Here is a 25,625-nt window from a genome sequence, read left to right as displayed (position 1 = left end):
TTAATTTTAGTATAGTAATGAAGTGTTTGAACCTACAGGACCATCAGGCTAAAACATACAATTATAGGAAGGGGTTAGCATACTTAAAAAACAGGGCAACCACAAGCCAAAACCAAACATTGCATTCACAAAAAATGAAGGAAAAAAAAAAACAAAAAACCACAAGCAGAAAATAACCAGAGAACATCCAACCAAAAAAAGAAAGGAAGAATGGCGAACCATAGAATCAACTGGAACAGGATGTTTAAAATGGAAATAAATAATCACCTATCAATAATCACCTTAAATGCCAATGGACTGAATGCTCCAATGAAAAGACACAGAATGACTGAGTGGATAAAAAGGCAAAAACCTTCTAGATGCTGACTAAAAGAAACTCACCTTAGGACAAAGGATACATATAGGTTGAAAGTGAAAGGGTGGGGAAAAATATTTCACGCCAATAGACATGACAGAAAAGCAGAACTTGCAATACTCATATCAGACAAAATAGACTTTAAAACAAAAGACATAAAGAAAGACAAAGAAGGACACTATTTAATAATTAAGGGATCCATCCAAGGAGAGGATGTTACTATTGTCAACACATATGCCCCAAATACAGGAGCACCCAGATTACATACAACAAATATTAACAGACATAAAGGAAGAAATTGATGAGAATACAATCATAGTAGGAGACTTTAATACCCCACTCACACCAATGGACAGATCTTCTACACAGAAAACCAATAAAGCAACAGAGATCTTGAAGGAAACAATAGAAAAGTTAGACTTAATTGATATCTTCAGGATACTACATCCAAAAAAATCAGAATACACATTCTTCTCAAGTGCACATGGAACATTCTCAAGAATTGACCACATATTGGGACAAAGTTAACCTCAAATTTAGGAGCATAGAAGTTATTTCAAGTATCTTCTCTGACCACAACGCCATGAAACTAGAAGACGACCATGAGAAAAGAAATGAGAAAAAACCTACTACATGGAGACTAAACAACATGCTACTAAAAAAATCAATGTGTCAATGAGGAAATCAAGAAGGAAATTAAAAAATACCTTGAAACAAATGATAATGAAGACACAACCTCTCAAAATCTATGGGATGCTGTGAAAGCAGTGCTCAGAGGGAAATTTATAGCAATACAGGCCTTTCTCAAAAAAGAAAGATCCCAAATTGACAACTTAACCCTCCACCTAAAGGAATTAGAAAAAGAAGAACAAAAAAGTCCTAAAGTCAGCAGAAGGAAGGAAATTATAAAGATCAAAGAAGAAATCAATAAAATAGAGATTCAGAAAACAATAGAGAAAATTAATAAAACCAAGAGCTGGTTCTTTGAAAAGGTAAACAAAATTGACAAACCCCTGGCTAGACTCACTAAGAAGAGGAGAGAAAGAACTCAAATAACCAAAATTATAAATGTAAAAGGAGAAAACACAACGGATACTGCAGAAATACAAAAAACCATAAGAGAATACTATGAACAACTATACAGCAACAAGTTTGCAATCTGGAAGAAATGGACAATTTTCTGGAATCTTACAGCCTGCCAAGACTGAATCAAGAAGAAACAGACCAGCTGAATAGACCGATCACTAGAAACAAAATTGAAGAAGTCATAAAAACACTCCCTACAAATAAAAGTCCAGGACCAGATGGCTTCACAGGCCAATTCTATCAAACATATAAAGAGGATCTGGTGCCCTTCCTCCTTAAACTTTTTCAAAAGGTTGAAGAAGAAGGAATACTCCAAAGACATTCTATGATGCCACCATCACCCTCATTCCAAAACCAGACAAAGATAATAACAAAAAAGAAAACTATCGGCGACTATCTTTGATGAATATAGATGCAAAAATTCTCAACAAAATCTTAGCCAACTGAATCCAACAACATATCAAAAAAATCATACACCATGACCAGGTAGGGTCTATCCCAGGTCCACAAGGATGGTTCAACATACACAAATCAATCAGCATCATACACCACATTAATAAAAAAAAAGTCAAAAATCATATGATCATCTCAATAGATGCAGAAAAAGCATTTGACAAAGTCCAACATCAATTCATGATGAAGATCCTCGCCAAAGTGGGTATAGAGGGAACATTCCTGAACATAATCAAAGCCATTTATGATAAACCCACAGCAAATATAATACTCAATGGGGAAAAACTGAAAGCCCTCTCACTCAAATCTGGAACAAGACAGGGATGCCCACTCTCACCACTGCTCTTCAACATAGTTTTGGAAGTTCTAGCCACAGCAATCAGACAAACAAAAGAAATAAAAGGCATCCATATAGGAAGAGAAGAGATAAAACTGTCACTGTATGCAGATGACATGATACTATACATAGAAAACCCTAAGGACTCAACCCAAAAACTCCTTGAACTGATTAATAAATTCAGCAAAGTGGCAGGATATAAGATTAACATTCAGAAGTCAGTCGCATTTCTGTATACCAACAATGAAACATTAGAAAAGGAATACAAAAATACGATACCTTTTAAAATTGCACCTCACAAAATCAAATACCTGGGTATACACCTGACCAAGGAGGTAAAGGACCTATATGCCGAGAACTATAAAACTTTAATCAAGGAAATTAAAGAAGATGTAAAGAAATGGAAAGATATTCCATGTTCCTGGATTGGGAAAATCAATATTGTAAAAATGGCCATACTACCCAAAGCAATCTACAGATTCAATGCAATACCTATCAAATTACCCATGACGTTTTTCACAGAACTAGAACAAACAATCCAAACATTTATATGGAACCACAAAAGACCCAGAATTGCCAAAGCAAACCTGAGAAACAAAAACCAAGCAGGAGGCATAACTCTCCCAGACATCAAGCAATATTACAAAGCCACAGTCATCAAAACAGTGTGGTACTGGTACCAAAACAGACAGACAGACCAATGGAACAGAATAGAGAATCCGGAAATTAACCCTGACACCTATGGTCAATTAATCTTTGACAAGGGAGGCAAGAACATAAAATGGGAAAAGGAAAGTCTATTCAGCAAGCATTGCTGGGAAACCTGGACAGCTGCATGCAAAGCAATGAAACTAGAACACACCCTCACACCATGCACAAAAATAAACTCAAAATGGCTGAAAGACTTAAATATACAACAGGACACCATCAAACTCCTAGAAGAAAACATAGGCAAAACACTCTCTGACATCAACATCATGAATATTTTCTCAGGTCAGTCTCCCAAAGCAACAGAAATAAGAGCAAAAATAAACCAATGGGACCTAATCAAACTGAAAAGCTTTTGCACAGCAAAGGAAACCAAAAAGAAAACAAAAAGACAACTTACAGAATGGGAGAAAATAGTTTCAAATGATGCAACGGACAAGGGCTTAATCTCTAGGATATACAAGCAACTTATACAACTCAACAGCAAAAAAGCCAATCAACCAATGGAAAAAATGGGCAAAAGACCTGAATGTCCATCGACAGATGATTGGATTAAGAAGAGGTGGTATATATACACAATGGAATACTACTCAGCCATAAAAAAGAAAAATGCCATTTGTAGCAACATGGATGGAACTAGAGAATCTCATACTGAGTGAAATGAGTCAGAAAGAAAAAGACAAATACCGTATGATATCACTTATAACTGGAATCTAATATCCAGCACAAATGAACATCTCCACAGAAAAGAAAATCATGGACTTGGAAAATAGACTTGTGGCTTCCTGATGGGAGAGGGAGGGAGTGGGAGGGATCGGGAGCTTGTGGTTATCAGATACAACTTGAAATAGATTTACAAGGAGATCCTGCTGAATAGCATTGAGAACTACGTCTAGATACTCATATTGCAATAGAACAAAGGGTGGAAGAAAAACATGTATACATGTAAGAGTAACTTGATCCCATGCTGTACAGCAGGAAAAAAATAACATAACATAAAATAAAAGAAAAGAAAAGAAAAAGAAAAAGAAACAGCTTGGGTGGCTATATCAATGACCACCCATATGGATATACCTATACAATTAGTAATAATGGCATGATTAGGGGTCTAGAAGAAATCTGTTTGTCAATTGCTATTACTGTCAAAGATTGATAGAGATAAGAGTTCAGTATAATAAAAAAAAAAAAGGAGCATGAAGGAGATTAGAGCATTCCATGACATGCAATTTAAAGCAGTGGTGTTGTTTCCTTCTTCTTTTCTCACTTTATGTTTGTATAGTTGTATAATTAGAAAAAGAAAGAACATTATGGAAATAACATTTAGGAGCAAGAAGGAGCCCTACACGAACTTCAAAGTCAAGTTTTATAAGAACCATAGAGCAATTATAGAGCAAAAAGGAAAACTTTCACTGGGATTTACAGGAGCAAGCAATATTGTTCTCTGATAGAATCATTTGTCAATTAAGACAAGCAGGTTGAGAAAGTATGAGGGAAGTTTTTTATTGATTTTTTAGGTCAGATTTCCCTAGGTCAAACTGGAAACCTTGGAGAAAAGAGCAGCGAGAATTGAGTGAGCTAAACAGATTGGCTGAAAAGAGAGGTAATATAATAGATGCAGCTATTGTGGTGTCAAATAAAAGAGCAGAATAGTAAGCTTATCAGTGGAATCACGAGGAAGGACTTCTTCAAGACACTTGGTAGTGGAGGGTGATTTTGTTCTCCAAACAGTGCTGCACCATTGATTTTTGAGGGATAATTTGATATAGACTAAAAATAAAGTATTTTAGTGGTCTTCAGTTATTTTCATGGCAAGATGTATATTTTGTCCATCTTCAGTTTCACTTCTTGGTTATTGTTTATTTGCTCTATTTTCTATGCTGTATTTATTGCCTGACTTTGGGGCGTTAAATGCAAAGCAAGCATTTTTGGACACGAAAAATGTGAATTTTCCACAAACTTGTAGTATGACTAGAAATAAAAACTAGTTAATAAGCTTGGCATTATAAATTAAAATAGTAACTTACACAAGTTTTTATATCCTCCCATTTTATTTTGACCACAACACTAGGATCTGTCATGTCTTCATGTGACAAATTTTCACAAGAGAAACAGAGAAGGCAGCTGCCATTCTGGCTTTTGATATCAAAAGCAATAGCAGAATTACAAAGGTTGTTGTTGTTGTTGTTGTCTGAGAGGGTAGACAATTACAGGTTTTAGAAGGACTAAATGTATGGTCCAAAGTATGTAAGATATTATGTGCTGAAGTAAAAGAAAGGAAGGAGAAAGTAAGAGACAAGTGAAATACTCTGAGAAAGAACCATCAATTTACCAGAGAATTAGAATTCTGTGAGAAGAAGAGAACTGTGTGTCAGAGAAGTTAGAATGGCTCCATGTTTTTCCCACTTCACCAACATGGTCAGGCATCAATAGACGCGCTGGAAAATAGGACAGCTGACCCAGATCTCTGTATCCAGCAGAGTGCCAAGAAACAAATGAATTACACATTCCCCCCTTATCCAGAGGTGATATGTTCCAAGATGCTCAGTGAATGCCTGAAATTGCAGTTTATACCGAAACCTATAGTGTTTTTCCTATACATACATAACTATGATGAAGTTTGATTTATAAATTAGGCACAGTAAGATATTAGCAACAATAACTAATGATAAAATAGACCAATTTGGGATTTCCCATAGAGGAAACAAAGCTGACTAGGAACCATGAGGTTTCAGGTTCGATCCCTGGTCTTGCTCAGTGGGTTAAGGATCTGGTGTTGCCGTGAGCTGTGGTGTAGGTCACAGATGCAGCTTGAATCCTGCATTGCTGTGTCTGTGGTGTAGGCTGGCAGCTACAGCTCCAATTGGACCCCTAGCCTGGGAATCTCCATATGCTGCGGGTGTGGCCATAAAAAGACAAAAAAAAAGAACAATTATAACAGTATACTGTAGTAAAGATCATAAGAGTGTGTTCTTTCTCTCAAAAAAATCTTACTGTACAAATGCAATGCCTCTTCCATCTTAATAAGCACTGTCTTGCACTGTGGCTGTAGCTTTTGCATTTTGCGGTTTGACAGCAAAACTAGCTACATTTCTTTTTATCCTTTTTTACATTTCACACATAGAAAATTTGTTCTTGCCTCAGACCTTAGCAACCTAAGAATACAATTTTTGCCTTTCTTTATTAAGTGGAGAACTTTCAACTTTTCAGTAAAAGGAAAAACTTTATGGCTTCTCTTTGACATATCTGAATTGCCAATATAACCACTCTTGCACTTTGAGTCCATTAAGTGAAATAAGGGTAACTTGAACACAAGCTCTGTGATACTGTGACAGTTGATCTTATGACCTGACCAAGGTGGCTACTAAGTGACAAATGTGCAGGATATGCTGAAGAAAGGAATGACTCACTTTCTAGGTGGAAGGAGCAGACAGTGCGAGATTTCATCGAACTACTCAAAATAGCACATAATTTTAAACGTATGAATTGTTTATTTCTGGAATTTTCCACTTAATATTTTAGGACCCAGTTTGACCAAGGTAACTGAAACCACAGAAGATGAAACTGCAAATAAGGGAAGCCTACTGTATCTTAAATCTTGAGTAAAAAAAAACATGTGGTTTTAACTTCACTGCATCATAAAGACATCTTATACAGATGACCCATCAACGACATGGGCTAGAACTGCATAAGGCTACTTTCAGATGGAGTTTTTCCAATAATAAATACTACAGTCCTATATGATCTTCAATTGGTTGAATCTATAGATAGAGAACCATGAATATGGAGGGACCACTGTATGCTGTACTTGGACTTTGACTGTTTGGAAGGGCAGCGCTCCTAATGACTGCGTTGTTGAAGGATCAACTGTATAAAGATGGTAAGAAGGGGATACCTATGGAAAACAAAGTACCTGACAATACAGAAAAGTAAACTCTGAGACTCACATAGGATAATCAATGTAGAGAAAAGCAGAATAGATCATCACTTCTTAATGCCTTGGACTCGCACAACCAGCTTCTAACTTAGAGACTCTTCCAGTGTGGGCTTACATGCGAGAGAAAGGCTATCCACATAATAACCAATGTCTTTCAATACAACCCTCAACACATTCTTATCATATATTCAGTCATTCAATGCCACTTTCTTAACTGAAGCGTTGGATATCATTCCTTGGTTTTTACTGTCACAGCTTGTTAGAAGCTTCTCGAAGAACCATCCTAAAATTCAAAGCTTATTGTGCCAGCCCCCCACTTTAAACTTATTAATAATTTACCAGAACCAGGATATTCTGTTCCTTGGTTTAGAACACAGGGCTTATTGGAATGAGACCGACTGCAGACCTCTATGCCCTCCTTTGCCGCAGATTTTCTCCCATGGTCACCTTGCACATTCCATTTAAAAGGTAAATTAAGCATTATGTCCACTGCAGATTCGATATTCAAACTCTGCCTCAACAGAGAGTGTACTAATTTGGAGTATATTTACCTCAATATATTACAGTTATTTCTCTATATACTGTTGTTTTCTCATTATTATATAAACTAGAAAGCAAAAATTATATCATTCATCTTTATATATATATGTCTAAAATAGGACTGGATTGATGTTTATCTAAAAAAAAAACCAAACAAAAAAACAAATAAAAAAAACCCTACTAGGTGTCTGAATGTCAATGTGGATCCAGAGATTCAGGGCTTATAAATTTCATGGAATTCTACTACTTGAGGGAGTACAAAGAATCTTAATCCTGATCTTTACAATAAATTACAAGTAGTCAATTTTTTAAGACTCACTATATTTGCTTTATTTTCCTATGAGACAAAATTTTCATTAAAATACATAGTTTTCAATTTTTGATTAAGAATACAATGTAACAATATTTATATCATATTTAAAAGAAAAAAATTGACCCTTAGAATCAATTGAACTTTATTAAAAATTAATTCTGTGAGCTCTCAACTTCTGTTTGATTGTACTTTCCCCTCCTAGCACCCTGAATTTTTAGCTAGGTTACCAATTCCCTTTATATGTCTTAATAAAATTACTGTTTCGTGTTACACTGAGCACAGTTGAATTAACACTTGTACAAATGTATGTCTCTCCTGAGAGTTATAAATGCCATGGGGGCAAGGGACCTATCTTCCTTTTTGTGTGACACAAGACACATATTATACCTTAAACATTTATTTTTGTATCACTAAATAGTAATTATATTGAAGTCCTGTGGATAATCCAAAGTTTAAATACAAAATCAATTTACAAATAGTTTATAATCTAAGGCAAATGGAGAAAATACAAACAATATCGATTCCAAGTTGGTATAAAGATGAATGTTCCACTAAAGATAAAGAAACAATAATTTCAGAGCAGAAAAGCAGAAAAAGTTAATTCTTCTTGGATAATATTTAAATGGGGTGTTTTAGTGGATTCAAAGAGCAGAATTTCAACAAAGTGTGCAAAGGTTTTCCAAGGTAGAAGTAATATAACAAGTGAAGCCCAACCACCTCTTCTATACATTACATTGGGTTTAATTAGCATTTGAACAGGAGGTAAATGAGAATTAATATGGATGGAGGAGTTCCCGTCGTGGCGCAGTGGTTAACGAATCCGACTAGGAACCATGAGGTTGCGGGTTCGGTCCCTGCCCTTGCTCAGTGGGTTAACGATCTGGCGTTGCCGTGAGCTGTGGTGTAGGTCGCAGACGCGGCTCGGATCCCGCGTTGCTGTGGCTCTGGCGTAGGCTGATGGCTACAGCTCCAATTCGACCCCTAGCCTGGGAACCTCCATATGCCGCGGGAGCAGCCCAAAGAAATAGCAAAAAGACAAAAAAAAAAAAAAAAAAAAAAATATGGTTGGAGAAGCATCTTGAAAGTTCACATAAGATTTTAAAATATAATGAATACTAAGCTAATACTACTTGTTTCCTTCATTTGCTGAAAGTCAAAATTTAACTTTTCCTTTTTTTCTTTTTTTAATGGAATAGGGTATTGGTATGGTCATATAAACATTGATCAGAGCTACATACCTGGATGAAAAATAGTAGCTAAATATTACTTTGCAGATTTTATTTTTTAAATTATTGTCATATTTTATTAAAATACTAAGCCTTTTCTCTGTTTTTGTCTTTTTTTCTATTTTCTATCATGTGATAGTCAAACATAAAGGATATAAAATTAACATATACAAAAAAAATGGTGGCTATCCAATGATAAATATTGGAATACTTCAATATTAAAACTCTAGTTAAATTCCATCCTTTGTCTTTGGACAACACAGTTAAAGAAACACTAATGCAAAATTTTGTTCATATGACAGTAACATGACTGTAACATATATTATATAATAATTCTAAATAATTTTTAAAAAACATTACAAACATAACTAATTATATTGAGTTTCTCCTGTTAGAATTTTCCAGTCTCTTTTTGTCATTATTAGTTTTCTCTTTTCTTTCAAGGTTCTTTATATGTATATGTGTGTGTGTGTGTGTGTGTGTGTGTGTAGGATACTTGAGCCAGAGATGAAAAGAAATAAATGAATAAATTATTAACTCTGATCAAAATTGTCATTTAATTTGACATTTAATTTGGCATGCTCTGAGGTGCCTTATGCTCCAGTTATTGACAGTCTGCTAGTTCCCAAGATTCATTTGTTGAGTTTATGTCTAGTAATAAAATTACTCAATGTATACTTTAAATGACTTAATTACACAGTGCAACATAATATTTTGAACTCTCTGAAATAAACACTGGAGATAGATTTTCATCCAAGAACAAGTGTTTTGGTTCCAAACCCAAGGTGCCCTAAGATACTACATTGTGATATTGAATGTACATTTATATGGCACACTTATTAACATAAATAGGCTAATTCCTATAAAGCTGAGCTTATGTGTGTTTTAAGACTAGTCCCGTGAGGAACTATTTATTGATCATAATGTTAAAATTATAAACATATTGGAGTTCCTGTAGTGGCGCAGTGGTTAACGAATCCGACTAGGAACCATGAGGTTGCGGGTTCGGTCCCTGCCTTGCTCAGTGGGTTAAGGATCTGGCGTTGCAGTGAGCTGTGGTGTAGGTTGCAGACGCAGCTCGGATCTCGCATTGCTGTGGCTCTGGCATAGGCTGGCGGCTACAGGTCTGGTTAGACTCCTAGCCTGGGAACCTCCATATGCCGCTGGAGCTGCTAAAGAAAGGGCCAAAAGACAAAAAAAAAAAAAAAAAAATTATACGCATATTAATATATTTTTTAAAGATCATATTATCTAAAGTATTTGTAATATTTCTTATGAAATATATCACATATTTAATCTCCAAAGAATATATACAAGTCTACAATGTGTATCTTTGTTCAAGAAATAGATTATAGATTAACTGCAATTCAAGTCATGAGATAGCATTCATTTTTCATGTATATTGGTAGGGGATGTTGGTCAGTGATTTTACTCATATCTTATTAAAGGATAATAGAGAGGTTATCTAGACAATTTTTTGACTGTTGAGCTCATCTGGTTATTAATTGTTTGTATCATTATTGTGTATCTAGAAACAGATTTCACTATTGTAGTTTGTTTTATAAATTTGAAAATAAATACATGAATATTTTAATAACATTTAATAGGGAAAGCCTTCAGGGATCATAAGAAGTAATTATGCTAATAAGCCTCAAAATTTCAAAGTAGCTGAAACAAACATGAATATTTGAATCATAATACTTTAAACTTATGCTTAGTATAAAATCTTAAACTTCTCTGAGTAAAAGTATCTAATTGTCCAGTCACATATTCCTTTTTTATTGCTTAGTAATGCTAAATATTTTAAATTTGTGTACATGTATGAATATGTGTGTTTGTGTCTGTGTGTGTACTTGTGGCAAATAAGAGAGCAATTTTCCTAATGCTATCAGAAAGAGGAAATTCTTAAATACATTAATGAAATTAAATATTTTGTTAGATTCAGTCTTCATTCGTGTTGGAACAATTCAATAATTATCATTATATTTCAAGTTGCCATCTTGTTTCACCCGACCATTACAGTAAGCTCTTAATTTGTCCCTGTATCTTTGTTCCTTTAACCTGTGCTCAAAGATCAAGCAGAGTTCCTTCTTAAATGTAGATATGTTCATTCTGATTCTCTGCTGAAATTCTGTGATGGATTTACCCCCATTCTTAGTTCCCAGTATCTAATGTGTTTGGTCACTGGTTCTTTCTCTGACCTCATCATCTGTTAATCCTGGCCACTAGCTGCCCTATGCCTACTGGCTCCTGGCTTGTTCCTTGACCCTCTCAAGAATATAGTTTTTTGTTGTCGTTTTTTTTAATGTTGGCTCAACTCCCTTTCCTTTTACATTTTCTAAAATCATTCTCTTACAACTTAAAAAAGTTCAGCCCAAATATAACTTAAAAGACTCATCAACATCCCTAAATCAAATATTGTCATTTCACTTTGTATCCTCTTCTTACCCTACTTTCTTGTTCTTTAAACAAATTTTCTCCAAGTGATATACTATATCTTTCTTTTGTTTGCTGTTTACCTTCCATCTCTTTATCCTCCCTGCAATGTGTCGCAAAAACTGATTTTTTTTTTGTTAGCTTTATTTTGGATTTGTTTTGTTTCGTTATGTTGTATTTTCTTTTACTTTGATTTTTGCTGCACTATCGTTAAGAGTTATAAAAATTCTTGGCAATAACTAGCATTTTAATAAAAACAAATTGAACTAATGTATATTATCATATGATTAAACTACATAATATGTTCCTCAGTATTTAACATTTTCCTTCTAGTCTTGTCCATATATTTGAAAGATAATAATACATTTAAAATGTATAGAGACAACATCAATATAGAGTTATAAGAAAATCAGAAAAGATACAGTTAGGAAAATTTCGGAAGTAATGTCTAGCGTTGATGACTTCCTAATATATAATATTTTAAGATGCATATAGGCATGCATCTAACCGGTATTTATTATATGTATAAATGGATTCAAGGATAGATGGATATATAAGAATAAAAGCAGGAAAATGAAGAAAAACAATTTTGAACAATGTGTTTTGTCTCTTTGTCATCCCATAGGTGAAGAGAGGATTTCTGCCCTAGGTTATGGGGATGGCGGTACACATAACATTTCACACTGGACAGAAGAGATCCATGGCTGGTTATTAGTCACATATGCTCACAGCCAGGAGGAGGACACCACATCACACAGGGCTAAATGGGAGTTGCACTGAGAAGAGAGTGAACAGGCAGTTAAAGCAAGATATGCAAATATTCTACTAGGAATTATAATATTATATTTGTTAAAGTATACATTTCATATATTTAAACATGATATTCATGCAAATATAAAATAAACGTGTCATTTATTTTACCTGATTAATTAATGAGGGAACTAGAAATAAAATAAGTTCAAAGAGCATTTGAGGAGCGAGGTCTTTACAGGTAATTTAACAAAAAAACGTTAAGCTAAGATTGTGGGGTTACAGACAAAATTTATTAATATCTTAATGAACAATAATGTAACATTTAAAGTTTTTGTTTCTTGAAGTAAATGCTGAAAAAGGGGTCCAGTCAATAGAAAGCCAAGTAAAGATAAAAGTCCTATACTGAACTAAAAGACCACTCAGTAATCTCTTTTGCCAATTTCCAAGTTTAGTGTTATTTTTTCTGACATTTTCAATCTTTATACAAAACATTTGAAAATGTCTAAGTAATTAAACACAAAAAATCTTAAAGTAAATAAGTAGAAAACATTGGATATTAATGAAGATCAGTCCACTCTATTTTGCAAATTTATCTTCTTTCCGTAATAACCATTTTCTGATTAAATCAACCAAGAATATTGGACTATTGTTAAGCAGAAGTATATTAGAAGGAAAGCAAAAATTACATTGGTAGTTGGTTCTATAACCAATATGTATATAAAGTGAGGTTTTATATATAAATCTTCAAACGAAAATATTGATACCTACTCCACCTCCTTCACTCTCACCTGATAACACTACAATGATAATTTAAAAATCTAAAAGCTTTGAACCATCTATTCACACTACTTCATGCATTTATCTATGCATATATTCTTCTTTCACTCCAGATACTATCAAAGAACTGCCACCTGCTTCAAATGAAGCCCAACCCTTTCAGCTATAACCCAGATCACACCCTTTGTATATACTCAAAGATATCTATGCAGACATTCTATCTACTTTCTCTTGTGTATTGTTCCCTCCCCCTTTTATTCTCATTGTATTACAAAGCATTGTGTTATACTTTTCATTTACTAAAAAAAAAAAAAAAAAAAAAAAAAAAAAAAAAAAATTCCAATTTTAGCTCCAACCATGAATCTCTTTCCCATCTTCCCTTGAGAAAAATGCTCTATAAAAATAATGTCTTGGTGGCTTGCTCCAAATTCTTTATTTTTTTTTCTTGGATTGCATCTAGTGAGGTTTCATCCTCTCTCCACTGAAAGTGCTCTTGCCAGAGTCACAAATAATGTATAAAGTGTGAAACCTACAGTCCACTTCTCAGTTTTCATTTTAGCTGAAATCCTTTACCTGCTTGGCTTTCAGGACAAAAAAAAACCTTATAGTTTACCTTCAAGCTCACTCACTGCTCCTCTTAGATTCTTTTGCTAATTCTTCCTATCTCCCTGACTTGTTAATTTCAGAGGGCTGGGGGTCTCACTCTTGTAAAAACATCAATAAACTGATTCAGATTCATCTTTATATTTTCAGCCTGAATCTTTCCCCTGAACTTCTGTTTCTTATATTCAACTGCCTACTCAATGTCTCCATTTCCATGTCAAACCAGCATCTGAAACATAGCAAATGGAAAACAGAGCTCCAATCCTCCTCTTACCATCCCACTTGCCATTATTTACATCTCAATTAATAGCAAGTCTGTTATTTTAGTGGCTCAACCAAAATAATTTGTCATTTTTGACATTTCTTTTTCTTATAACCTACATGTAGTGTACCAGCAAATCCCTTTGGCTCTATTCAAAATGTATCATGAATCAACCATATATTGTCACCTTGAATACTAGAATCTTGTTCAAGCTACCATCAAATTCCCACTAAATTATTCAATAGCATCTTAAAGTATTATTACTCAAAAACCAGGTTTGTCTCTTGGTGGGTTTGGAGCCAATAGACACAACCAGGCCAAAGATAGGGAGAAGGAAGTATTTATTTTCACCTGCAACGAGGAAAATGATGCTGGAAAGATGTTACCAGAATCCAAGTTCTTGATCACGCAGTGAAGAATGAATTTCAGGAACACACAGGTGGCAAGTAAGCAAAGTCTTTATTACAGGAAAGCAAATAGTTCTGAGGGAGACTACTAACTCAGGTAGTCAGTGTAGGAGCATGGGCTTCAATGCATTCTTTGATATAGGTATTGATTGACATTTGCGGTTTAAGGGCTCCAGGGAATAACATTCCCCCAGGCCTTGTTTACTATAGGGAGTGTACCTACACCCAGTTGCACATTAATCCCTAATCCCCTGTGACTCATTTTACAGGAAGAGAAGGGCAAAGGAATCATAAAACTTATGGGACATTTCCACCCCTAAAATCCCTATTGGACAAGGATTCATATAGGTAGTTGGGCAAGGCCAATGGGAGAAATCCACATCTTTCTGGACCCCATGTTGGTACCTCCCTCATCTTTAAGGGATAAACCCCCCTATAGGACAATGCCCCCCCCACCCCCGCCCAGCAGCCCTGGGAACTCTTTGCTTTCCTATAATACTTTGCTTGCTTGCTGCCTGTGTGTTGGCGGAGTTCATTCAGACTGCCTGAACAAGACCTCAGATTCCAGTATCTTCTGGCATCATCTCCCAGGGTTGCTGGGTGGGGCCTTAGTTCCTGCTGAAATCCAAGATGTATTATTATTATTATGCATATCTTCTAAGAAATCAGGACCATACCCTAAGGCTGCACTGTTGTTTCTTGATTGATCCTCCCTTGTCCGGCATTCCTTCCCCTAAGATAATTAATCACTGAGACCTGTTAAAGGGCAAGTACTGAGGCCAAGCTTAGATCGCAAAATGGCTTAGGGCAAATTGGTTCTCTTAAGTCTAGAAAGTCATCCCTGGTTCTCTTTCTCCAGAATCCCTAACCCATTTGCTTACAGTATCTCTTTGCCTCAGTTTTCTCCCCCCTTTAATTTATTCTCTAGAGAGGCAGCCAGAGAAGTTTTTCTATATATAGACTGCCATTTCTCTTTTCAAAGTTTTAATTAAATTTCTATGTCACCCTGTGTTTTTGCAATGATTGATAAGACCATGGACTGGCCTTTCATTATCTGGAGTCTCTTTCCTGTCTCTCTGGCTCTTACTGGCTCTATCATCCTGCCATAATAGTCTTCTGGTGTTTACTAGGAAATTGCAAAAACTGACCCAACTGAAGGTATTGTAACCGAGTTAGTGCCCTGTGGGGCTCCCAGGCACACATGTGTTTTTGTGTCTTCCATTTCTTGTTTTTAGAGGAAAAGTCTCAGCCTCCATGACCTTCCCTGAGTTCCAAAAGGTAGTCGCTCATCAGAGAAGGGAGGGAGGCAGAGACCAGGGAGGAGCAGGGCAGCCTTGGGCAGGGTCTTGTTTCATCCTCAAGGAATATACCTAATATCTTTGAGGCTTTCTTTAGAACCAAAACCCCCAACAAACAGAAAAACTACTTGATGAAGTATTCTTCATTCTGGGAAGGAGGACCACCAATACCAGTCCTGGGAGCCAGTAAACACCAGGTCTGAAAGACAATGCAAGCTTGACTCTACATGAACCTTATCTGTGACATTTTTCACTCCTCAAACTATAAAACCACCTCCTAACCCCTTCCAAGGGGGGCAGAGTCTTTAAGTCATTAGCCTCTCGTGGCCCCCTTTGCCTGGCAAAGCAATAAAGCTACCTTTTTCTCCTTTATCCAAAACTCTGTCCCTGCATTTCAATTCAGCACTGGTAGACAGAGGCCAAATTTTGGCAACAGTATTAATGCTTAATCTTCTCTTTAATGAAGTTCGGATTTACCTAGTTACCGGCATGGCTCACTTCCTCACTTAATACATGTATTTATTCAAATATTACCTCTAGGCGAGGACTTGCTTGACAACACTATATTTAAAAGAAGCATTCCCTCTTCCTATACCTTCTTCCCTGGTTTATTTTTTTCTGCATCAATGACCATTCACATTCTATACATTTTAGTCAATATATTTTAATATTTAATATTCTCCACTATGTGAATATAAAATGTCTGAGTGAAGAAATTCCTTTTATTTTTGACTCTCCCAACTCAATCTCATAGAAAAATGCTTAAGTGTTTGGTACATCATAAGCATTCAATATGCATGTGCTCACTAAGTTAATGAAAAATGAAAAGATGATATATCATCTGAGTCAATAAGTAATAGATGCTTATTAAATAATTTTCACTTTTTACTTGTCCCTCCATTTCAAACCAAGGCTACCTTTTTGTGAGTCACTGAGTATTAATATTGTTCTAACTTCCCAAGATCAGGATGACAGTGGATCTAAAAAAGATGCATACATAATCCCCTACGGCAAATTGCTTTCATCATTCTCAATGACATTTATATGCCTAACAATTCTTCAGTGACATGAATTTAAAGGAATTATTCTCTAATAATGTAATTTAAAATACTATAAGATGTTGCCTGGGTGACTGATACTACTGGAAAGGTAGAAGAACCTACTGTAAAGTCTTTTTTTTTTTTTTTTTTAGAAACATGCTTAAGAAGACAGATGATGTGGATTTTTAAAAATATGATCTGAAGTATCTAAAGTTTGAGTGATATAAAGAATACCTCTGGTTCCAGAGTTACTTGGGCACTTTTACACCCTGATTTATTAAAAACAAAGTACAAATAATGAAAGCACCATTATTTTACTGAATGTCCATACATATTAATCTAGTGGATAAAAGTATTAGACTTTTTTAGGATTATAGGCAAAGAGCAAAGGGGAGTTGTTGAAAATAGGAATTTTGGTGACTCAGGGAAGTGAAGGAGAGCACAGATTTCCTTAGGGGAGGAAATTCCTAAGGATAAACACTGGGATAATAAAAGAAAAAAGTGACAGGATAACAGACACTAAAAACATCTTTCCCATTTTTCCTGGAACCTATTTTTTCTTTGCTTACACCTGTTATATACATTAAACATATCAATGAAGATAACGCTGGAATATAGGTAGACAGTTTACGATAATACACTATAGGAAGCTGATGATGATGATGATGTTTCTTTCCTAGAAAAAAAATTATTCTTTGGTTCTATTTTCATATTCACAGAGTGATCAAAACTTCAGGACTGTGATTACCATCACTAGCTGTACTGTCATTTGCAAGAAGCTGTGCACAGAATAGAAGAAAAAAAATGAGATCATGTCAATCCCCTCTAGCCAGCACTCTCCAAATACCCTCCTAATGGTATACGGTTTTTTTTGTTTGGTTGGTTGGTTGATTTTGTTTTTTACTTTCAAGCCTACCATGTCAAATTACAACTGTAACACTAGGCATATCAGAGTTTAAGGTTTTGTTGTTCTGATTGCTTAAATTCTGCACATAGCAATAGACATATAACTGTGAGATTTACCTCGCTTAAATTCTTTGCACAATGAGAACATTCCACTGACAATGTCAGAAGGAATCAACAAAATAATAAGATTCAATCAGTGGGAAATATGGAACATGTAACACATTTTCTTATTTTATTTTTCCTAAAATGATGAAAATTCCTTGAACATTGACAGTCAGAATGTCCAAAAATATAGGCTTTTTATTATTTTCCTTTAACTAGCATATTTTAAATCTCTAGCTATGAAAGACACTGTGAATCCACCAATTCTAAGTTAAAAAATATGGTTCTTTTAAATTTAATTTTCTTATATTTTAACACAGGATATATTGTGATAAATAAAGGGAGTTTGTCCAAATGATGTAGATTGGAAGGCTTCCCACATTAAAATGGCTTTTAATATTTCTCTAGAAGGAAGATATAAAAGATGTCTTTTTTTTTCTCTCTCTCTCTTCTGTTTTCATTTTTAACACAACTCATCTTTAACAGTTTTCTGTGCTTGAATAGATAAACTTGGAAAAGCATAACTGGCCATTGTGGTTTATATGGACAGTGTGAAAAAATGTGTATTTTATGGCAAGAGAAAAATTTAAACATAAAAATTCTTCTCCACCATTCGGCTTCCCTTCTCCCCCTACTGTGCATTGGATGTCTGCATTACACATCAACCAAACCTCCCCCATTGGCAAGAATACCTGCTTAACATAAAGAGCAACATTCTCCCAGCATCACCTTGAAAACTCCTTAAAGAAGTTCCTGTCATGGCACAGCAGAAACGAATCCAACCAGGAAACATGAGGTTGTGGGTTTGATCCCAGTCCTCGCTCAGCAGATCCAGGATTCTGCGTTGCCCTGAGCTGTGGTATAGGTTGCAGACGCGGCTTGGATCTGAAATTGCTGTGGCTATGGCATAGGCTGGTGGCTACAGCTCTGATTAGACCCCTAGCCTGGGAACCTCCATATGCAGTGGGTGTGGCCCTAAAAAAAAAAAAAAAAAAAAAAAAAAGACAAAAAGTCAAAAAGAAAAGAAGAGAAAACTCTTTAAAGATAACATCCTTTCTTGATCTTGTAATAGGTCTCCTGAGCCACCAGAATGATGCTTAAATCTGGACTGTATAAATTGTCAGTAATAACATCATTTGACTTATAGCCTTCTGTCTCCAAAACTTGCATAAACTAAAATGCTTTTCCTAGATTATAATTCTCAAATTTGGCTTGAATAAAATTTTCAAATTCTTTCTTATATCAACTGATCAATTTTTTGTCAACATCAGTGTCATTGTTTTAATTAGAAAATTATAATATTGACTATACCAAATAGATTCCACAAATAAGTGATATCATGTGGCATTTGTTTTTTCTTTCTGGATTACTTCACTTAATATGAGAACCTCTAGTTCCGTCCATGTTACTGGAAGTGGCATTTTATATTTTTATGGTTGAGTAGTATTCCATTGTATATACATACCACAACTTCTTAATCCATTCATCTGTCAATGGACATTTAGGTTGTTTCCATGTCTTGGCTATAGTGAATTGTGCACATGTATTTTTTCAATGAAAGTGAAAGTGAGGTAAGCCACAAAGGAAAAGGCAAATACCATATGATATCATTTATTTGTGGAATCTAAAATATGGCACAGGTGATCCTTTCTATACAACAGAAACAGAGTGAGACCAAGGAGAGCAAACTTGTGGTTCCCAGGGGGAGAGAGTAGAATGGATGGGCAATTAGGCGTTTTGGGATGCAAAGTGTTATTTGGAATGGATGGGTCATGGGGCCCTACTGTAAAGCACAGGGAACTGTGTGTGACTGGGTCACTTTGTTGTACAACAGAAATTGAAGAAACACTGTAAATCAACTATACTTTAATTAAAAAAATGAAAAAAGTTTCCTTATGATAAATGAACGTCACCAACATCCTTGAATTCTCAAATGATCCAATTCACAAGTACATGGACAGAAAGTTTGCAATGGTTTGGAACTTTGCTATTTAAAGCATAATCTATTTTATTTGTTTCCTCTTAATTGCTGTAAAAAAGTATGATAAGCTTACTGACATAAAAATGGCAATATTATCTTACAATTCTGGAGGACAGAAGTCAGAAAAAGGTCTCACTGGACTAAACTCAGTGTCTGCAGAGATGCATTCCTTTCTGGAGGCTGTAGAGAAGAATTCATTTCCTCTCCCTTTCAAGCTTCCAGACACTGACTTTTCTTTGCTCATTAACCCCTTCATCTTTAAAGTCAGCCAACAGTCCTATCTTTCTCATGATGCCATCTCTTTCTTGCTCTGACTCTTTTACCTCCCTCTTTCTGATTTAAGGACATTTAGCTACATTGTGTCAATGTGGATAAATCCAATTAAACTTGATTTTGTAATCAGATGATTAGCAACTTTCCATGTACAACCCTAATTTCCTTTTGTCATGTATATATATGACATTCATCCATTTTGTCATATATCCTTTTTTCATATGTCATATATATCCTTTTGTTTAATACATATATATATCATATATACTTTTGTCACATATACTTTTATCCATATATGACAAGTTTTCCAAAACATTTACACCAAATTTTGGAAATGATGGTTTAGGAAACGTACTTATCAAGTGACTTTCTTTGTTTAATAAGAAGTAACATCCTAAACTAAAAACATTTAAAGCCATTAACTTGTGCATTCCAGATCTCTTTCCATCTCTCCCTTCTTTGCCTTTGCATTACTGAACAAAGTCTAGTACCATATCTTTGAATAAGTTGCTCTTGCTGTAGTCTTTGCTCTGCGCACCTTCAATTTTATGGTTTGCAAACATTTAATTTCTTTCTTCTCTCTCTTCTTAGCCATTTCAGGGACATCAGTGGTGCTGTTACTACCTCTAAATCAACATTGCATCATGCCAATGCTTATGGAAAATAAATGGTATCAGAAATTTCTAATCCAGAGTCTGGTTATTACTACTACCTGTATGGATATTGGTTTTGCCATTTCAATCTCTACTGCTAGAGCTGTAGTGCATTTTTATGAATTGGAGCTGGGCATATCAACTTTTTTTCCTGATTGAAGTATACAAGAAATAGGATGAAATCATAATTCAAATTCTGTAAAATTTCGTTTTAAAAAATATAAAAATTCTAACATTTGTTATATAATGAGTGATTTATAAGATCATTACAGTTTTAAATAAAACAAGAAATCACCTTCCCTATTTTGTCACTTCCTCTCATATTATAGATAATTTACTAATTAATTGCATATTAGGAGGCAATATTTTTCTTTGTCACTTAAGTACAGACATTGATTTGAATCCTTTCTCATGATAAATTGTTATCTATGTGACATTAGGCAAAATTTGTAGGGTCTGTGGGAACATAAAGAGGCAGAAAACAGCCAATGTTTATATAAAGCCCTGCCTGTCTTTAAAAGACTTACTAAATGTCAGGCCAAGTGACATTTAACGCTGCTACCCTTGCTGACTGCAAAGGAGATCCCGCATTTTCATAATAGCTCAGAGAGTCAGCTCTTGCTAAGCACTCAGTGAAGAGGTGGATGTCACATTGGTCTTGACTGGATTCCCTGCTTGCATTGTGAGACAAACACATTATAATTCAATCCATCTATTATGATATTCCTGCAAGAAATTTGGGGTCCGATGCAATATCTGATAAAAACAATAACAACATAGTTCAGGGAATATTTCTAGCTTATTTTCCAGGAAAAGAAAAATAAGCATGATTTCTAACCAGAGGATCTCTAATCCAGGAACACAGAATATACCATACCTTACTTAAAAACAACACAAAAAGGGTTCAGTTATTTTATTATATCTCCACTGGCAAAGAAGTTATGCTGTTGCCTTGAATTTTCCTGAATCTACAGCAACATTCTTAAATACCCTTAGTTTCTATTATTTCATATATGATATAGAATTAATACTGTCTTTATAAAATTATTTTGAAAAATAAATGATAATAATGTAGATAAAACCCACGGTAGATTATTTGGCATACAGTAACTCCTCAATAAGTAGTAACCATAATAATGCATCATATCATTAATATTGTTTTCTTGTTTTGTTTTGTTTTGTTTTTTTAGGGCTCCACCTGTGGCATATGGAAACTCCCAGGTTAGGGGTTGAATTGGAGCTGCAGTCACTGGCCTACACCACAGTCACAGCATCTCAGGATCTGAGTGGCATCTGTGACCTACGCTACAGCTCACAGCAATGCCAGGTCCTTAACCCACTGAGTATAGCCAGGGATCAAACCCGCATCCTCATGGACACAGTCAGGTTGCTTCTGCTGAGCCACAACAGGAGCTCCTTATTTTTTATTTTTTTAAATTAAAGTAATTTACTATTACATAAAATAAAACATAAAATTGTATCTAAAGTGTAAAACCTAGTGATTTATTATACATATACATAGCAAAATGATTAATCAAGGTAATTAACATATCCTTTCATATAGTTACACACAAATGGCCAACAGGTATGGAAAAAGATGCTCGATATCACTACAAGGAAATACAAATCAAAATCACAGTATCACCTCATACCTGTCAGAATGGCTATTATCAAAATAAAAGATATCAAGCACTGACAAGGATGTGGAGAAAATGGAACCTCTGTACAATGTTGGTGGGAATGTCAATTGGCACAGCTACTGTGGGAAACAGTATGCAGGCTTTTCAAAAAACTAAAAATTGGGTGAGTTCCCATCGTGGTTCAGTGGTTAACGAATCCGACTAGGAACCATGAGGTTGCAGGTTTGATCCCTGCCCTTGCTCAGTGGGTCAAGGATCTGGCATTGCCGTGAGCTGTGGTGTAGGGCACAGACACAGCTTGGATCCCGCATTGCAGTGGCTGTGGTGTAGGCCGGCGGCTTACAGCTCCAATTAGACCCTAGCCTGGGAACCTCCATATGGCCTGGGTGTGGCCCTAGAAAAGACAAAACAAAACAAAATAAAACAAAGACAAAAAACTAAAAATTCAATTACATGTTCCAGCAATTCCTCTTCTGCATATATACCCAAAAGAAATGAAATCAATGCCTAGAAAAGATATGTTTTATTATTGTTAATGAAGAAGTTTATATTTATTTCCATGATTTTTGTCATTTGATCCTTCTTTCTATGGACATTTTATAAAAGAATAATATAGGGAAATTTAGGAGCGGAAGTCATAGATTTTAAGAAAGGTGTTAATTCCTAATATCTCCATATCTCTTGTTCTCTAAATTAAGAACAAGAAAACAAAACAGGTCACAACAAGCAAAAACCAAAGAAATAAACATTTTTCTTTTCATAACACTATTTAAAGGCTTGTCAATAAATATTTTTCCTCTACCACTATTTTTCCCTTTCCATTCCAATCTTACTGCCAATGCCATCCAACATTTTTTTATCACTTTATTGCTATTAATTGACACCATGTTTTCTTTCACAAGTCCTACTTTTTTCCTAAGAAATCAAGATTCTGAAATGTATTTTTTTTTCTGCTGCAAAAAGCTTTATTGTTTCCAGAAATGTATTTTGAGTGCTACATAGCACAGCATGAAATTGGTTAAACATGAAGGAAAATTACTTTCTCATGAAGATCTTTGGTGGTTCCAAACATGTGCTTACTTCAAGAAATTCGATTGAATATTTTTGAAAGTTACTTCCTTCTCAATGATGAATGCACATTTCCTTAAAAAATATAAACTAAGAAAACATTATAAAAGATTCGTCTTATTTGAGTAAGTCTATATTGTTATATATAACCATACTCCAAATTTACATCTCTCTATCTTATTTAAGGTATTCTGTGACAGTAATGGGGAATTCCTTGGAAAATAGACAATAATATTCAATCCTGAATTACCATTGCAGGATAGATATAAAATGACTTTAGAGAAATAAAAGTTAATAAAAGTTATTTCATCTCATGTGACACATACTTAGAACAAAACATAAACTAGGAAATGAAAGCATGTCTTGATGAAAACCAATATATTATTAAGTTACTATATGAAAAATACTGTTCCTTTAGAGAATATCCTCAACATTTGTGGCAAATACTCAATTTTCTTAAACATTCTTTGCTTTCAAGCGTTTGAAAATTTAGATGAAAAGTTCACAAATTCAAAAGAAAATGAGAAAATATTTCTTTCAAAACAATAGAAAAAAATTGATTTTTTTTTTTTTGCTTTTTTAGGACTGCACCCTGGGCATATGGGAGTTCCCAGGATAGGGGTCAAATTGGAGTGCAGCTGCTGGCCTACACCACAGCCACAGCAACACCAGATCCCAGCCGTGTCTATGGCCTACATCACAGCACATGGCAACACCAGATCCTTAACCCACTGAGAGAGGCCAAGAACCCAGCTCGCATCCTCATGGATACTAGTTGGATTCATTTCCACTATGCCACAATAGGAACTCTCAAAACAATGGACAAAATTGTTTTGTCCATTCTACTCATTTATTCAAAATAAAGGGCTATCAGTTGGTATGTGTGTATGCATGTGTGTGTGTGTATCTGTGTTTGTGAGAGAGAAAAAGAGACAGAGAGATAGACAGAGACCTCTATTGCTACTACAATGCATGATCTATGAGGAAAAGGATGATTCATTCTTATTCATCACTCAGACGCACAATAAGAAAGATGAATGAAGTATCTTTTAGTAAAAAAAATATATATACACACATTTGGCTCTGGATATATATATAATCACACACAGACACACACAAATATATATATGTAGTATATATGTAGTTTTTAGACTTTATCGTAGATCTGTAATAAATTGTCAGGGTGCTAGAGTTTTAAAATTATTTTCTGACCTAAGCAACAGTTAGACAACCCAGAACTTGATAACAGCATGTCTAAATTTCTCTTTCTTCCTTCCTCCACCCTAAAACTTACCTGTTTTCATTTGATATATCCTGTAGCTCAATAAATTATAATATAACAATTAGTCAGTGACATGATTATTTAGGTTTAACCTGAATAACCATCAATATTCTCCCTTTGAATAGCAGCCTTGTTGCTTAAGTTTACACTGATAAAATAATGTTTTATAATCATTGTGTTTGAAACATCAAAGTCTTTTCTAACAGGTAAATCTTGTAATTGCATATTTCTAAATACCCGAAAAGTAAGCCCTTAAATTAAATGACATATCCTACTTTTTCCTGTGTCTGCACAAACTACTGCATTGACCATAGCTAGATATTTAGGAAGAAAATTAAGTGATACATTTTGTTGTTATATTTTTGTGAAAACAGACTGATACCTGTTCAGGTTCAGTATCCTATCTCTATGACAGCACAGTTGCTGGAACAAATTTTGTCTTCCATAAACATTTGATTATTGAATGACTTTATTCTTTCATTAGCGTTTTATCTGGTACAACCCTTCCGGGAACTGCCCCTGCCATACAAAGGGTGAGAAGCAGCAGGATATGGCTAGGGAAATGAAGCCAAATCCAAAAATCTGTTAGAGTAAGAGAGTTCTGGCAGATTTCGTTGGTGGGCAACAAGAAATTAATTATATGGAACTGAATATGTCTAAAAGCATCAGGAGGGCAATGTGGAACCAGGTAGGCAAGAAACTCTGTTTAGAAAAGTCGGGGAGTGTCAAACAACTATCTATCTATGTACTCCTCTGTTTTTAGTGTTTTTCTGTATTTAGTTTGAACAAAAGTCACTGAGAGGATTTGAGAAGGATAAAGTAGCCAACAGAAAGAATAAAATTAGGAGTTTATTCACAAATTAAACATTTGGATCTGTCAAATTACATATTGAGACCTGCACTCTTAAGTAGAAAAAAAAGAGAAAAGAAAAATCACAAATGGCTGTTTTTATAATACTAATTCAGCTATAGAAATGTGTCCAATTATTCATTATGCTGAGCTTTTTGGTGAGTTTATGAAATTTTTATATGGCTCCTCATAAAGAGATGAAAGTCTGTAGTAACGATGTCTTTTTTTTTTTTTTTGCTTTTTAGGGAGGCACTCATGGCATATGGACGTTCCAAGGCTGGGGATCTAATCGAAGCTCTAGCTGCTGGCCTATGCCACAGCCATAGCAACGCATGATCAGAG

The 25,625-nt window shown here is 34.9% G+C and overlaps 1 long non-coding RNA gene across 1 annotated transcript in view; it reads left to right on the top strand.

Annotated features, from left to right (window-relative positions):
* Nucleotides 1–17,382, top strand: part of LOC146395471 (uncharacterized) — a 57,541-nt gene extending 40,159 nt beyond the window's left edge. The window contains exon 3 of the long non-coding RNA XR_014831076.1: nucleotides 17,248–17,382. This is a non-coding gene — a long non-coding RNA (uncharacterized LOC146395471). The remainder of the gene's footprint in view (nucleotides 1–17,247) is intronic.
* Nucleotides 17,383–25,625: the final 8,243 nt, after the last annotated feature.

The sequence above is a fragment of the Sus scrofa genome, chromosome 16, assembly GCF_054392235.1.
Source record: "Sus scrofa isolate SSC_HxYL_T2T_F1_AM1 chromosome 16, Sscrofa_HxYL_maternal_Yorkshire_Landrace_v2.0, whole genome shotgun sequence".
Classification (NCBI taxonomy): Eukaryota; Metazoa; Chordata; class Mammalia; order Artiodactyla; family Suidae; genus Sus; species Sus scrofa.
This window is presented reverse-complemented; position numbering and strand designations above follow the sequence as displayed.